Source organism: Aedes albopictus, chromosome 3 (genome assembly GCF_035046485.1).
Source record: "Aedes albopictus strain Foshan chromosome 3, AalbF5, whole genome shotgun sequence".
Taxonomy (NCBI): Eukaryota; Metazoa; Arthropoda; class Insecta; order Diptera; family Culicidae; genus Aedes; species Aedes albopictus.
The window spans coordinates 219,042,989-219,059,926 of NC_085138.1; positions in this window are offsets into that span (position 1 = coordinate 219,042,989).

The following is a 16,938-nucleotide window of genomic DNA, read 5'->3' on the forward strand; positions in this document are numbered from 1 at the left end:
CGGCTTAAATTGGTTGGATTTTTGCACTTGGGCCAGCAAATGCAGGAAATGCAAAAGGAAGTAAGTAGAAATCCTCTACATAGAGATAAGCGGAAGTTACATATGTCGATTCGGCAACGCTGTTCATTTTGTTTACATCAGCTGCCAACACTTGCTGCAAAGCTAGATGTTCAAACTTTGTGCGTGGCTTCGTAGTGGTTCAAGTTGTTTTGTTTACATTTTCTAATTATAATAGATTTTTTTTTTCAAAATTTTGAAAATAGCGGAGCAAAAGATGAAATCTGAAATTTATTGTAAAGTGTTAAGCTAAACATATCGGCAGAACTGAAGCAAGAAGCAGCAATGAAAGTTTTTTCGAGAAATGCAGCAACAAAAGTTTCGTCATAAGCTTGAGCTTTTGAAAGCAGAATTAATTAAATTCTATCTTTTGACGTAAACTACGTCTATGGGGAAGGTACGGTACTGTACCACGGCACCGGGTGTAAAATGAAAATCTAAATTTTGCGACCGTCACGAAATTATGAAAGATTTTGCACGCTAATAACTCAGCCATTTATTGACCGATTTTTAAAACTTTGCCATCAAACAATCGCAAAACTATGTCCCTTTCATGTCAAATAGAGAAAACTATTGATTTTCAACAGCAAACTATTGAAAATTGCGGAAATGTGAACCTATGTTTTAATTTTATCCAGCCAATCACGAGCGAGCACATTTTTTGGGTTTTCTCGCTTGGTATATAAGTTATTGTCTTCTTCTCATCTTCCATCATTCTTCCGCGACACCTCGAGGGGAACGCATCGGAGGACTGCTAGCCAGTTTCTCCGCTTGCTTCTCCCTTCAGTATGCTTTGGCTAGCCGAGCGTGGTGGTCGTCGGCTGTTGTCACTTGCTTTACCAGTCGTCGTCGCGTCGCCGTGCGCGGTACCAGTGGGGCCGCCAACCAGACCGGATCAGCTCTGCGAAAATTTTCTTCATTCTGGCTTCATCGGGCGTCCGGGCAGCGCAAGCCAACATTGGAATTAACACAATTATGGAACGCGCTTGCAGTAATACTGCAAGTAAATTAAAACAGCCCTTGAAAGGGCTACGAAAATGTCCCACGGGAGTGAACCGAATAATTTTCTCAGGAGGAAAGCCTCCTTCAGTATGTTCTGCCTAGGCGTGCGCGGTGGTCGTCGGCTGATACTAGTCGTCATGGCAACGCCGTGCGCGGTACCGGTGGGGCCGCCAACCAGTTCGCACCGGATCGGATCTGCGAAAATTTTCTTCATTCTGGCTTCATCGGGCGTCCGGGCAGCACAAGCCAACATCGGAATCAACAAAATTATGGAACGCGCTTGCAGAAATATTGCAAGTATATTAAAACAGCCCTTGAAAGGGCTACGAAAATGTCCCACGGGAGTGAACCGAATAATTTCAGTATGTTTTGTCTAGCCGTGCGCGGTGGTCGTCGGCTGGCTGATGCTAGTCGTCATGGCAACGCCGTGCTCGGTACCAGTGAACCCGGATAAAAAATTACCATTCTTTACATGGTAAATATTATTAACAAATGACTGGTTTTATTGTTCACAATAAAACACATAGTAGATATATTGTTACTTTTTACAATAGAAATCAAGCCCATATAGTTCGTACAATAAGTGAACATTAGCTTTATTAGTGACTGATTGATTCGATTGTTTTTCAATAGTTCTATAATAATTTTAAGTTACTATCAGTAAAAATTAATTTAAGTTGTTTTTAAATAGTTGCAAAAGTGCCTGCAAAGTTCTCATGGACTTTTTATTAAAAAAGAGTTTATTTCTCAATTACACCTAAAAACAATTTGTAACAAATGAATAACAATAAGTATTATTGTTGCTTGGATCATGTTTGTATAATCAAATACAAAATCACTTGACACATTTTTTATAGTTTTCGTTTTAAATTTGAGTACAGTAGATGTTTCGGTTATCGAATGTTATTCGCTTAAACTGACAGACGTCAAGCCTAGGGGCAGGACAGATCAAACGAGAGCAAATCTGTGTTCGAGGTGTTGCTCAGAATTCCTCACAGTTCATCAGAATTTCTCTTTTTTATGCCAAAGTGTGATCTGGCATCAATGTCAAACTGCAAAGTGTTGCATGTGCTGAATGAAAATTGCAGTTTTGGGGATGTCTTTCGACAAATTTCGTCGATCATTGCTAAAAAGAGTTACTCAGAAATTCTCAGAGTTGCACTCGTTTGCACAGTGTCTTGCCCCTAGCGTCAAGCCGTGTTGGCAGAGGAAGCTCTCAATGAATAACTGAGGAAGTACTTATAGAAAACTAGCTGAAAAGCAGGTTTAGCCAAGTGAGGATGTTAAGACAAGAAAAAGATGAACAATGATTTTTCTAATGTTTTCCAATAAATTAAAGGAATCTAGTAAATAGTAAACTGCCATTGATAACAATACAAATACAATTAGTTTAATGGGGTCAATTGAACCGATGTTAAAATAAACATGCAATAATATTTGTTGTTATGTAAACAGATTTCGCCTTTGAAAAACCAAAGAATTCATATTTCTCGGTAACATTTTTCTCCAGTATTTACAGATACTAATGGCCACATGAATTGTGAACGATTTATGGTATGGATCAAGGAGAATGACATATCCTTTTCTAACCGGAATATCCGCATTTATCCGTTTCTAACCGTCGTTAACCGCGTCTAACTTCTGCTCACTTAGCAGCTCGCTTAGCAACGGTTAGCGACGGTTAGAAACGGATAAATGCGGATATTCCGGTTAGAAAAGGATATGTCATTCCCCTTGGTATGGATCATACGACCTGAGGTCTGACTTGTGATATTTGGCAGTTATTTGAAAAGATTGAAGATAGATCTTATCAACAGCTGCCAAGCAATACATACCATACATACATCAGAGTGTTTGATTCTTATCATAAAATGTGCATATCATTCTGGCGGACGTTAGTGCTCGTAAATGCTGGATATAAATGTTAGCGGGAAATATAAATTCTATGGATTTTCAAAAGCGAAAACTGCTTACAAATAACAACATATATTATTGTATTTTTATTGTAACATCGATTCATTTGACGCCATTCAATTAATTGTATTTGTATTGTAAGAACAATGAAAAAACATTAAGATATATTGTTATCTTTTGAAAATTGCCCTAAAAATGTCTCATAAAAACACAATACATTCTATTGTTTTTCGCGAAAAAGTGTATGAAAATTTTCTCAAAATTTTATGGTTAAGATACATAACGACCACCATTTTTTTATTGTAAAAGTGCCATTTACCATTCGCCGAATGGTATAGAACAATAGGGGTGATGGTGAGTGTGTTGTGTAAATTACAATATGTTTAATGGTGAATATTTTTCGAAAAAATGGTGTTGTAACAATAAAATTTATCGTATTTTTATGATACTTTTTATCAGGGAAGCCGCCAGCCGGTTCACACCGGATCGGATCTCTGCTAAAATTTTCTTCATCGGGCGTCCGGGCAGCACAAGCCAACATCGGAATTAACATAATCATGAAACGCGCTTGCAGTAATACTGCAAGTAAATTAAAACAGCCATTGTAAAATGTCCCACGGGAGTGAACCAAATAATTTTCTCATGAGGAAAGCCCGGGACACATAAGTGTCAATCACTATGAGCGCTGTGTGAAAACAATGAGATATTCAATACAAAATTTAATGTGCGAAAACTGTGCTAGTTGTTTGGCAATTGCAAAACATTTTCTTCAACTCAGATGATGAAGAAATCGTCGGTTTCCTGCAATAGGGGCACAACTCAAAATTTGTCATTTTTGAGATTTTGATGGCTTATGATGAAAAACTATGTAAAATTTCATCTCACAAAGACCCGTTCCAAAATTCGTTGTGAAACGCGAGATTTGGGCATTTTCGCCAATTTTCCGCAGTAAGGGCACAACTCAAAATCAGTCAACTTTTTCAATAGTCGTTGAAAAATAGTTGTCAAAAATTCATGAAACAGATAGCCCTTCAGCCCCTTTCAATGATGCAACAATCAAAATTTGTTTACTTTTGTCAAATGATGAGAGAAATAAGTGAATTTGCAGAAGGTACTTCATGATTGCCAATTTTCAAAGGCTTATTCTGAAAATTCACATTTTTTGAGTTGTGCCCCTATTGCAGGAAACCGACGAAATTTTCATTTTGATGAAATGTATTACTCAGTGTTGCCATATTTCAATGTATGTAGGTCTACGCAAAATTCTTAAATGTTCTTTACAATTTTGCCGAAAAATTTACATGATTTATAGAAATTATTTGCTAAACATTATAATTGTGCTGATCGATTTGCAAAAGTTCAATGAGATAATTATAATTCGAAAGCAATTGGTAAGCATTGTGCAAAAATCTGTATGGCATCACTAATTTTCACCTCTCTTTCATCTAACCAATCACGTGCGAGAGGGGAATTTGAACTTCTTTGCCGTACAGCCGTCTAGTATATAAGTTATTGTCTTCTTCTCATCTTTCATCATTCTTTCGTGACACCTCGAGGGGAACGCATCGGAGGACAGCTAGCCAGTTTCTCCGTTTGCTTCTCTCTTCAGTATGCTTTGGATGGCCGAGCGCGGTGGTCGTCGACTGCCGCATCGCTGTGCGCGGTACCAGTGGGGCGCCAGCCAGTTCACGCCGGATTAGATCTCTGCAAAACTTTCTTCATCGGGCGTCCGGGCAGCACAAGCCAACATCGGAATTAACACAATTTTGGAACGCGCTTGCAGTAATACTGCAAGTAAATTAAATCAAAACAGCCCTTGTAAGGGCTACGAAAATGTCCTACGGGAGTGAACCGAATAATTTTACCTCATGTACGCAATAATTGAACAATTATTGTTCAGGATATAGATTTAAACAGCCCTTCTAAGGGCTTCGAAAATGTTTTCCACAAGAGAGAACCGAATATTTTCCAAGAAAGACGCCGGGTCACACAAACTTCTTCTAATCTTTCATCATTCTTTCACACCTCGAGCGGAACGCATCGGAAGACTGCTAGCCTGTTTCGCCGTTTGCTCCTCCCTTCAGTAAGCTTTGGCTAGCCGGGCGCGGTGGTCGTCGGCTGTTGCTAGTCGTCTTCGCATCGCTGTACGCTGTACCAGTGGGGCTGCTAACCAGTTCACACCGGATCAGATCTCTGGTGCGGCAAGAGCGGAAATTTTCTTCCTTCTGGCTTCATCGGGCGTCCGGGCAGCTTCGCAGAAGCCAACAAAATTACACCGCTGAATCGCGCTTTTAGTAAAACAGCCCTTGTAAGGGCTACGAAAATGTCCTACAGGAGTGAAAAAATAATTTTCTTATGACGAAATCCCGGGACACAAGTGTCAATCACTATGAGCGCTGTGTGAAAATTGAATAGCGCTCCGTCGCAACCATGAGATATTCAATACAAATTTGTTAAAACTGTGCTAGTTGATTGTCAGTTTCGAAAACATTGATGACACATGTAATATTTTGAACAAATTCTTGTTCAAACAGCCCTTTTGAGAGCAGTTCTAAGAACAAGTAAACGGTAGATTTTCTGACAAAGTGACGCTGGTCACATAAGTGTCAAAACCGCCGAATTTCGAAAACTACTACTAAACTAAATGCAACAGCTTGTCTTATCATCTGGTCGTGTCACCGAATCTGGCGAGTACGCTTTCTTCTTGTGTGTACAGTGTATAGCTATAAAGGAATTTTTTCAGGCTTTGCTTATGTTTCAAACTTTGTTATAAATATTTCCAACACAAATTCCCAGAATCCACCAAAATCTTGTAGAATTTACATTGTTTAAATTAACGATTTTCAAAACCATTAGGAGGAATTCCTGGAGAAACTCCTAATGGAATTCCTGGAGAAATTCTTGGAAAATTTCCCGGAGGAGTCCTCGGAGGAATTCCTGGAAGAATCCTCGGAGGAATCCTCAGTGAAATTCCTGGAGGAATCCTCGAAGGAATTCCCGGAGGAATTCCCGAAGAAATTCCCAGTGGAATCCTCGGAGGAATTCCCAGAGGAATTCTTGAAGGAATTCCCGGAGGATTCCTTGAAGGAATTCCCGATGGAATCCTTGGAGAAATTCCTGGAGGAATTCCCGGAGGAATTACTCGGAGGAATTCCCGGAGGAATTACTCGGAGGAATTCCCGGTGGTATTCCTGGAAAAATTCCCGGAGGTATTCCTGGAGGAATTCCCGGAGGTATTCCTGGAGGAATTCCCGGAGGTATTCCTGGAGGAATTCCCGGAGGTATTCCTGGAGGAATTCCCGGAGGTATTCCTGGAGGAATTCCCGGAGGTATTCCTGGAGGAATTCTCGGAGGTATTCCTGGAGGAATTCCCGGAGGTATTCCTGGAGGAATTCCCGAATGAATTCCTGGAGGAATCCTCGGAGGAATTTCCGGAGGAATTCCCGGAGGAATCGTCGGCGGAATTTCAGGAGGAATTCCCGGAGGATTCCTTGAAGGAATTTCCGATGGAATCCTCGGAGAAATTCCTGGAGGAATTCCCGGAGGAATTCCTGGAGGAATTCCCGGAGGAATTCCTGGAGGAATTCTCGGAGGAAATCCTGGAGGAATTCCCGGAGGAATTCTCGGAGGAGTCCTCGGCGGAATTCTTGGAGGAATCCTCGGAGGAATTCCCGGCGGAACTCTTGAGGGAATCCCCGGAGGAATTCCTGGGGGGATCCCTGGAGGAATCCCCGGAAGAATTTTTGGGGGAATCCCCGGAGGAATTCTTGGAAGGATCCTCGGAGGAATTCCTTGAGGAATCATCGGAGGAAATCCTTGAGGAATTCTGTGAGTAATCCCCGAAGGAATTCCTGGTAGAAATCCTGGAGAAATTCCTGAATGAATTCCATATAACTACGTGTATTGTGTAGACGGGGCAAGATAGGTCACCCTAATTTTTCGGTATGTTAGCATAGTTTTTGAAAATGTTTTATTTTTCCTGGAAAGGCTATTCTCTGACCTACATTATCAAAGCGATGAGAGCACTGAAAATTTGAGAACATATTTTTTAAATTTTCCTTCAAAAATATAGGTTTTCAAAGTCCGTTTATGGCTACCCGAACAAAAATCTTCTAGTTCTGAGAATAATCTACCGATATGCTTCAACACTTTCTTCATGTAATCTGTACGTCTATGAAGCTTAGATGTATAGAGAAAAACTAGAAGATATAGTATTTTTTGTTGGAGGAAAATCGAGTTTTCTTATAGCTGACCCATCTTGCCCCGTTAAAATGAGGTGGGGCAAGATGGGTAATGTTTTGAAAATTGTTTGTCAAGAAGCAGGTTTCAAACTTTATTACCTTTTTATACTCTTATATCATAGCTGACTAGTGTATCTGAGAGTCGTGGTAGAATACAGATAAATGCGATTTATATTCAGAAAGTTATAGGGATCCATTTCTTAGGTGACCCATCCTGCCCCCACTTACCATACGTATTGCTCGAGGATACTCAGTAAAAATTCATGCTAGTATATCAGAGGGAATTCCTGGGGAATCCCAGATATCTTCCAAAATAGGTTTCCAAAATATTTTGTTTATACCGCAACAGTATTTGGCAACGACCGGTACGCAATCCGGTAACTAAATATAGTAGCGACCGGTGTGGAAATGAGTAACTAAACTAAAATGACAACTCTGTGGGCAGTCATTTTACTCACCCAGATAGTAGCCCCCGGTAAACTTGCTCTTAATCACATCAGCAAGAATATTATACGACCTAAACTGATGAGATTTTCGCACTGGGGCCAGCGCTATAGGTACACCGAGAAAAATTTCTACTCAATGACTGAGTTGGCCTTACTCAGAAATCGAAAAATCTTTTGTTTTCTTACTCAGTTTCGGCTAAAAGTGGGACAACCCATTGGCAATGATTTTGTTTATTCCCGGTTTGAATGAATCTAATTTGCCTTTAATGTGGTGGATTTGATTTCTTACTATTGCATTTCCTGCATTTGCTGGCCCAAGTGCAAAAATCCAATCAATTTAAGCCGTATAATCAACAAGAAATACGACTTGAACTGATGAGATTTTCGCACTGGGGCCAGCGCTAGCATTGTCCCACTTTAGCACTAAAATGAGTGAATTTTCTGGCCGATGATGATTGATGATGAAGAATAACGACTAAACAACTTATGATGAAAAATATGAGTAAATTGCGCTGAAAATACAGCTGTTTTGTGTAGAGTTGAGTTTTGTGTGAGTAACTTTTTCTTAGCGTTTGAGGTGCGTGGAAACTTTCATGCAACTTGTTGTTCCAGATTGAAGCGTTGCAGTAATAATCTAACAATAGATGGCGCCACATTCACATAGTCCCGTGAAAAATATTTCTACACGCTAAGAAAATCTAACTCTAAATTGAGTTTTTACACGCTTAGATCAGTTTACCTTTTTTCCAAAAAGTGCACAACCGCAAATATGCGTAAATGATACTCAAATATAGGTTAACAAAACTCAAATATGGGTAATGTGGACACACATATGAGTAATTGTAAGCCAAATATGGGTTAATATTACCTATAAATGAGGTTGTGCACTTTTCCAAAATATGAGTTTTATTTACCCATATTTGCGTAAAGTTTACGCAAATTTGAATAAAATTTACCTATATTTTAGAAAAATAGGTAAACTGATCTTAGCGTGTAGAGCTTTTTCACACAACTCCGAGAGCTAAACAAAAAAAAAATATACACGCTAAGAAAAAGTAACTCTAAAGATGAGATGAAAAACAAAACTCAAAAAATGAGTAAATTGCATTTCCAGCGATAGCGCTCTCCCAAGTGCAAAAATCCAACTGGTATAGTGGTAATCACGTTCAAATGTATGCGTGTCTCTTTTGTAGATGTAGTAGTGAAACTTGGGGGAAAATATGTGCACTCTTACCCCGGTTGTTAGTTTTATCATCAGTTGGGTAATATTTTCATATGCAATCTGAATAGCCTTTGAATTGGCGTGCATTTTTGTGTATGGAAAAATTCAAGCTAGTGTTCGTGTGATGAAATGTCACTTATCTCTATACTTATACGGCTTAAACCAAGGGGACGGCAACCTATTTTTTCACTATGGACAGGTTGGATTGTGCCTCCTTACGTGGAGCATAAATTTATGCTCCAGCCAAAATATTCACCAGTCGTGGAATTCGAATGTTTACCTTTTTTTCCCGGTGCAAAACGCTTACATCACATTAGATCTCATAAAAGTGTTGATCATGAAAGAGCGGCATTAATGGATCACTAAAATAACTAAAACGGCCGCTATGAAATGAACAGATAGCGCCACCGTAGCCTTGTGTGTTTGACGTAACTCGACTGCTGTCACTGTGTTACCGTCCATATACGGTGGCGCTTTTGTTTTGATGCGGTGAGTAGCAGAAAAGTCGGCTTCAATGATCCATTGATGCTTTTCAATTTCAGAGTGTCAACGTTTAGGTAAATTTTCTATAGATATTTGCTTGTGAAAAGACACACAACACCTCTTTTCGCAAACTTTGTTCGCCAAAGTGCGTTTTCCTTATTTTCTCCCGCTGCTGTATTGAGTGAATGTTGGAATTTTTGGTAATTTTCTATAGATAATTGCTTGTGAAAAGACACACACCTCTTTTCGCAAACTTTGTTCGCCAAAGTGCGTTTTCCTTATTTTCTCCCGCTGCTGTATTGAGTGAATGTTGGTATTAGTGAGCACTGGTTGCGCATTCTAAGCGACAACAAAATCAGTTCACCGTAGCGTGGTGATAAGATTTTTGCACTCGGGCCACACGGAAAATTCACACACTTGGGCCAGCGCTATCGCTGGAAATGCAATTTACTTATTTTTTGAGCTGTTCCAGTTTTGGCGTGCAGCTCATTTTTTGAGCTCAGTTTTGTGTGAATTTTCTGACCGTGCATCTGGCGTGACTTATTGCATGCAACTTGCTAAGAAATTTGAGAATAGAGGGCGCCCCAGTCACATTGAAGCGTTGCAGGAATAAATAAATCCAGCAACAGATGCCGCCACATTCACATATCCAGCTTTCCACGCTCGCCATAATGGCGGATGCCATAAAAAGTTTGACAAGAACTGTGCCCAAAACACTGAACTGAAAATAGAAAAAAAATATTCTCAGCAAGCTTTGGTTTCTAGAAATAACCGTTGTGTTGTTTGCTGTCAAGGATGGGTTTTTCAAAAAGTGCCTCCAAATTGCGTTATTTAAGTTTATTTCTAACAATTTTAATTCTTATTTTAGGAAATGCTGCATGAGACAAGTTATTTGCATATGCCATTTATAATTCTTGAAAGCAAAACGGACTCGCTACATGCAGAATTCTCTCGAACTTGAGATCAATCCGCCCATGTTCAACCGTTCAACATCTTCACTTTTTCATAGTTCCCGTCATCGCACTGCGTCCATTTTCAACTACATCGTGTCCACTCCTTGGCTCTGTGATCCGAAAAAACCTCACTGGAAATGCAAACCTATACCAATAAACACTTGCTATTTGTATGAACCCCAGTTCTATCAGGTTCCCTAACAGTCCGCTACATTTCGGAAGTGATTGCGTGTGACTATTCCTGATGCGTGCTCGACCTATCAAATACAAGACCCGGTGACACAAGACCAATGCTACTGCCTGCATAAGATAACAAGACCTAGCTGCTCCACTGAGGTCCGCAATGTACCTATTCCAAAAATTTACACAAGTTCGTGTAGTAAATCAGTTTGTTATTGGTTCTCAAAACGTCGTCGACTCAGAACCACCTATCCACGTGTCAATTCCTATGCTATCTAACTAGACGGTTCACGACGTTACTTTGCAGAGAGCAATAAAAACGTACAAAAATAGATGGTGTCCTTAGGGAGGTTCCATGGACGTTAGGACATATTAAAGAAAAGCAAATAAATGAATAAAACTCTTTACCAACAGTTAGCAGAAAAACTACTTCTTCGTCTCGAAATTCTTTCCCGAGGCATCAACCTCTTGATTCATGTCTTAAAAAATTCTGTTAATTTATTTAAAATACAATGGTGGTTATTTGGAAAATTGGTTGAATGTTGGTATAAAACCAATGTGAACTTGCATTGAGGTTTCGAGGCCGGGAGCAGGAAAGTAAGAGGCAGTGTTTGATGACCAACCGATTTTTTGTTGAGATACCGAAACAGCTCAATCGAAGCAATCGGTTGAAATTCAAATGTAAAATATAGAATCGCAGCAACCTGTAAATATAGAATAATAAAAATTTTCATTCCACTGTTACTACTCGAAGAAGCAAGTTCTTTTCTTTCAAGCTCTGCTAACAGGTTATGAGCCTTTAGCACCGTGCCGTTTTTTCTCAAGAAGTTTCCGGAAATTCGAAGCTTGGAGCCTCTCCTGCGATAGGATGGATCTGAAGAATTCCACGAAGCTGAACAATTCCAATTTCGAAGCCTGGAAGCTCCGGACTGAAGCGCTCCTGATCCGGGAAAGTCTGTGGACCTACGTCAAGAACGACCCCCCGGCGGCAGGCAGAAGTCAAGCGGAAGTGGCTGCATCAGCGAAATGGGAAGAAGGTGATGAAAAAGCACGTGCCACGATTTTGCTGCTGCTGGAAGAGAACCAGTTCGGTGTGATTCGAGCGACGACGACGGCGAAGGAAGCTTGGGCGGCGTTGGCCAAGCATCACCAGAAGGCAACGCTGTCCACCAGGGTTTCGTTACTGCAGCGGATGTGCGAGACCCGGTACACGGAAGGTGAGGATATGGACGACTATCTCACGAAAATGGAGGAACTGTACACCAAGTTGTGCAGCGCAGGAAAGGACCTGGGAGAAGACACCATGGTGGCCTTTATCCTGCGAGGGCTACCCAAATCGTTTAACGCGTTGACAACCGCTCTGGAAACGCGTGCGGACGATGCCCTGACGTTGAACCTCATCCGGGAGAAGCTGCTGGACGAGGTAAGCAAGCAAAACCGAAATTCGACCGGCGGATCGGCACTGAAAGCTGCTGGTCGTAAATCAATTGTGTGCCATTTGTGCAAGCAACCTGGCCACAAGCAACGTGACTGCAAGCAGCAGAAAGAGACGAGAGGAGGCAAGAGGCAAAACGCGAAAGTTGCCCGGGGCGGCGGTATGTACGCTCTGACCATCGGGAGCGGAGCCACGGTGAACGACTGGATCATCGATTCCGGTGCAAGTTCGCACATGACGTCCAACAGGGATTTTTTCGACGAGCTGGAACCGGCGACAGGTGAGGTAGAGTTGGCCGACGGCCGCGTAGTGGCTATAGCTGGTACTGGGACCGGCGTGATTCAATGCGTGGACGGTTCTGGAAGGACGAACACAATTCGATTGCACCACGTGATGTTTGTGCCGAAGCTGTCAGCCAGCCTTTTGTCAGTGCTTACTATGACCAACCGGAAGGCGGAGGTGAAGTTTGACGGTGAAAAATGCAAAATCGTCGTCAATGGCAACGAGATCGCCATAGCAACGAAACGCAAAGGGCTGTATCGACTCGACAAACCGGAGCAAGCGTTCGCCTCGCAAGTGGCAGCATCTCACAAGCGAGATTGCCAACACACGTGGCACCGGCGGTTTGGGCATCGCGAGCCAGATGCATTAGACGTACTGCTGAAGAAGAAGCTGGTCAACGGAATGACGGTGGCTGATTGCGGAATACGCGAAGGCTGTGAATGCTGTGTCAGAGGAAAGCAGGCTCGAACTCCCTTCCCCAAGAACACCGAGAAGAAAACCAGCGCGCCGTTGGACCTCATCCACTCCGACGTGTATGGACCCCTGGAGACCCCCTCGGTGAGTGGATTTCGTTATTTTGTTTCCTTTGTTGACGACCACAGTCGCTACTGTACGATTTATTTTTTGAAGAAAAAATCCGAGGTCGCCGACCGTATCGAAGAATTCTGCAACTACGTTCGCACCCAGTTCGGAAGATATCCCAAGCGCATCCGGTCAGACAGGGGAGGGGAGTACTCGAGCGAAGCACTGATGGAGTTCTACCGCAAGCATGGCATCCACCCCGAATTCACTGCTGGATATTCGCCACAGCAGAATGGAGTGGCGGAACGACGAAACCGATACGTCATCGAAATGTGTCGGTGCATGCTGATGGATGCCAGGATGCCGTCAAGATATTGGGCCGAGGCAACCAGTACGGCCGTGTATCTCCAGAATCATCTTCCCTCTCGTGTGGTGGAGACGACACCGTATGAGCTCTGGTGGGGACGCAAACCGAACGTGTCGCATCTGAAGGTGTTTGGGTGCAAAGCGTTCGTCCACGTGCCAAAGGAAAAGCGAAGCAAGCTACAGGACAAGGCGAAGGAAATGACGTTCGTCGGCTATTCCAACAACCATAAGGCATACCGGTTCATCGATTTGGCCACTAACAAGTTGGTCATCAGCCGAGACGTCAAATTCGTTGAGGAGGAGTTGGTCCAAGCCGGTACCGACGTTCCAAATCTGGAGGAGGAGTCATACGCGGACATCCTAAATCCGTTGTCCCCTATTGCGGCATTGAATCAAGCACCGACCGAGGAACCCGCAAGCGATCCAGACGATGAAGAGGACGGATTGTCGGCTGCAACCGATACCGATTTTGACTCCTGCGATGAATTCGTTCACGAAGATCTGAACGAAACTATTGTCCGAAGATCCGAGCGGCCAAATAAGGGTGTCGCCCCACAGCGGTACCGCGAAATGAGCAACATGGCGCTCGTTGCAGAACCAACAACTTTCGATGAGGCAGTAAATGGACCCGAGAGCGATTCGTGGAAGGCAGCCATGGATGAGGAGATGATGTCACACCGTCAGAACTCGACCTGGACCGTTGGAGCCCTCCCGGAAGGACGAAAGGCAGTCGGATCGAAGTGGCTGTTCAAACGTAAGCTGGACGAGCACGGACGTGTCACTCGTTACAAGGCAAGACTGGTCGCTCAAGGCTTCAGTCAGAAGTTTGGCACTGACTACGACCAGGTGTTCGCGCCGGTGGCGAAACAGGTAACTTTTCGCACACTCTTAACCATTGCCACTAGGCGTCAATTTTTAGTGAAGCACGTTGACATCAAAACGGCCTATCTGTACGGGACTCTAACGGAGCCGGTATACATGCGTCAGCCGAAGGGATATGAAATCGGTTCACCCGGAGAAGTCTGCCACCTGAAGAAAAGCATCTACGGCTTGAAGCAATCCGGACGAATCTGGAACCGGACGATCGATAGCAGGCTGAAGGAACTCGGATTCATCCAGTCAACCGCCGACGCGTGTCTATACGTGCGTACTAGGGGAAACAAGCAAGTGTTTATCCTCCTGTACGTGGACGACATGCTCATCGTCTGTGAGACCGAAAGCGAGTATGAAGCGATATTGCGAGCCTTGTCGGAGCAATTCAACATAGTGCCTCTGGGTGACGTACGACAGTATCTTGGCATACAAGTGGAGCGGTCATCCGATGGAAACTTTTCGTTGAACCAGCGATGCTACATTCAGCGACTGGGGTCGCGATTCGGCCTTGACATGGCGAAGCCATCACTCATCCCGATGGATCCCGGCTACCTACAAGCAAAGGAGGAGGAGATCAGTAAGCTACCAAACAATGTATCGTACTCTAGCTTGGTTGGTGGTTTGCTCTACATAGCCGTCAATACGAGGCCAGATGTAGCGATCAGCGTGTCATTACTTGGACGGAAAGTGAGCGAGCCGAATACAAATGATTGGACTGAAGCGAAGCGCACGATGCGTTACCTCCTGGCGACGAAGCATTTCCGGCTCAAGTTGGGTGGCAACAATGCTGACCTGAAGGCTTTCGTGGACGCGGATTGGGCTGGAGATCACCGGGACAGAAAATCCAACAGCGGTTTCCTCATCACTTTTGGAGGTGGTACGATAAGTTGGGCAGCGAGAAAGCAGACCTGCGTCGCCTTGTCCTCAACCGAGGCGGAATTCATTGCAGCTGCTGAAGTTGGTCAAGAACTGCTTTGGATCCGGAAGCTTATGGCAGACGTAGGTGAACCGGCGAGTAAAATCCTGCTCTACGAGGATAATCAGAGTGCGATCCGGCAACTGGAGTCGGAACGGCTGGAACGAAGATCCAAACACGTTGATACCAAGTTCCAGTTCACCAAGGACCTCGTTCAACAAGGTGTGCTGACCGTAATCTATTGCCCCTCTGAGCATATGGTTGCGGACATGCTCACCAAGCCGTTGAATAAAATTAAGTTGACGCAGCATCGATCCACGGCTGGTGTACTTCCTGGGCGTTTCGAGGAGGAGTGTTGAGATACCGAAACAGCTCAATCGAAGCAATCGGTTGAAATTCAAATGTAAAATATAGAATCGCAGCAACCTGTAAATATAGAATAATAAAAATTTTCATTCCACTGTTACTACTCGAAGAAGCAAGTTCTTTTCTTTCAAGCTCTGCTAACATTTTTGCCGAGACCGATTAGCACCAAGAGGGCCACAAGACACAATTCCATCCGTGAATACCAAGTAGCGTTTCCGTTTCTCGTTCAAGCATAAATAATACATGCGAATAACTTGTCTCATGTGGCATTTCCTAAAATAAGAATTAAATTTATTAGTACCTAATAACCTGAAATAACGCAATTTGGAAGAAAAAGTGAAAAACCCAGCCTTGACAGCAAACAACAAAACGGTTATTATTAGAAACCAAAGCTTGCTGAGAATATTTTTTTCTATTCTCAGTTCAGTGTTTTGGGCACAGTTCTTGTCAAACTTTTTATGGCATCCGCCATTATGGCGAGCGTGGAAAGCTGGATTGTGTGACCGCGAAAAATATTTTTACAAAAAACTTGAAAAACTATTTTTTTCAGGGGACCGCGGGCCAACGGTCCGTTAAATTTACATCGATTTTGTTTTTCTCATTCCACTCAGAAACTCATCGGAAAAATACGAATACGGTTGGATCGTGGGTGCCGGGAATCATCAATTCAGCATTGCGATGTTGACTTTGAAGTTGAAAAGGCGTCGCAGGTCAGAAAATTCACTCTCTAAAATGGGACAACTCAAAAATGAGTAAATTGCATTTCCAGCGAGCTATCGCTAGCTGGCCCAAGTGCGAAAATCTTAGGTTTTTCGCAGAAGCACGCAAGAATTTTAAATTTTAATACGCTCATTTTTGTGTGAATCTTTCTCAGATTTTTTTTATTTACGGTCAGAAAAATCACACAAAACAGCTGAACAGCTGAAAAAATTTTTGCATTTGCATTTGCGCTGGAAAAGCGATAGCGCTGGCTCAAGTGCAAAAATCCAACTGGCCGTAATAGGAAGCAAGCAGCTGCGCCTATGCTAAAGTGCCGGTAGTGGCGCTTTTCTGATAAATGCGGTAAACGTGATAACAGTGTAAACAAGCAGAAAAGTTTGCGCTACGGAATCATAGACGGCGCTCGTGTTCCATGTGTTTTTCACATATACAGCGGCGCCGCCTGGCACCTATCCACTCGAAACATCATGCGCTACACGGGTGAAAAATGCCAGTCAGAAAAAAAGAAGTAAACAACTTGAAATTTGTATGGTGATGTAATCAATTCTCTGTTACTGCAATGAATCCAGAAGAAACGCGTAGGGATAATGATTTTGTTTCTAATTTGCAACTTTTTGCCCCAAGCCACAAATCGCTGCGATGCGGAACAAGTGCAAGCCAGCGATTTGTCCATACAAGAAAAATGATTTTACTTTTAATTTGGTGGCGCCATCTCTGAGAAAAGCAAGCTTTGATTTCCTACTATTCAACTTAACGGCTTAAACTGATGAGATATTGGCACTGGAAATGCAAATTACTCATTTTTTTAGCTGTTTTGTGTGAATTTCCTGACCGTGTGCGCTGGAAATACACGCTAAGAAAATGTTACTCTAAAATGAGTAAGATTCACACAAAACTGAGCTAAACTGGAACAGCTCAAAAAATGAGTAAATTGCATTTCCAGCGATAGCGCTGGCCCAA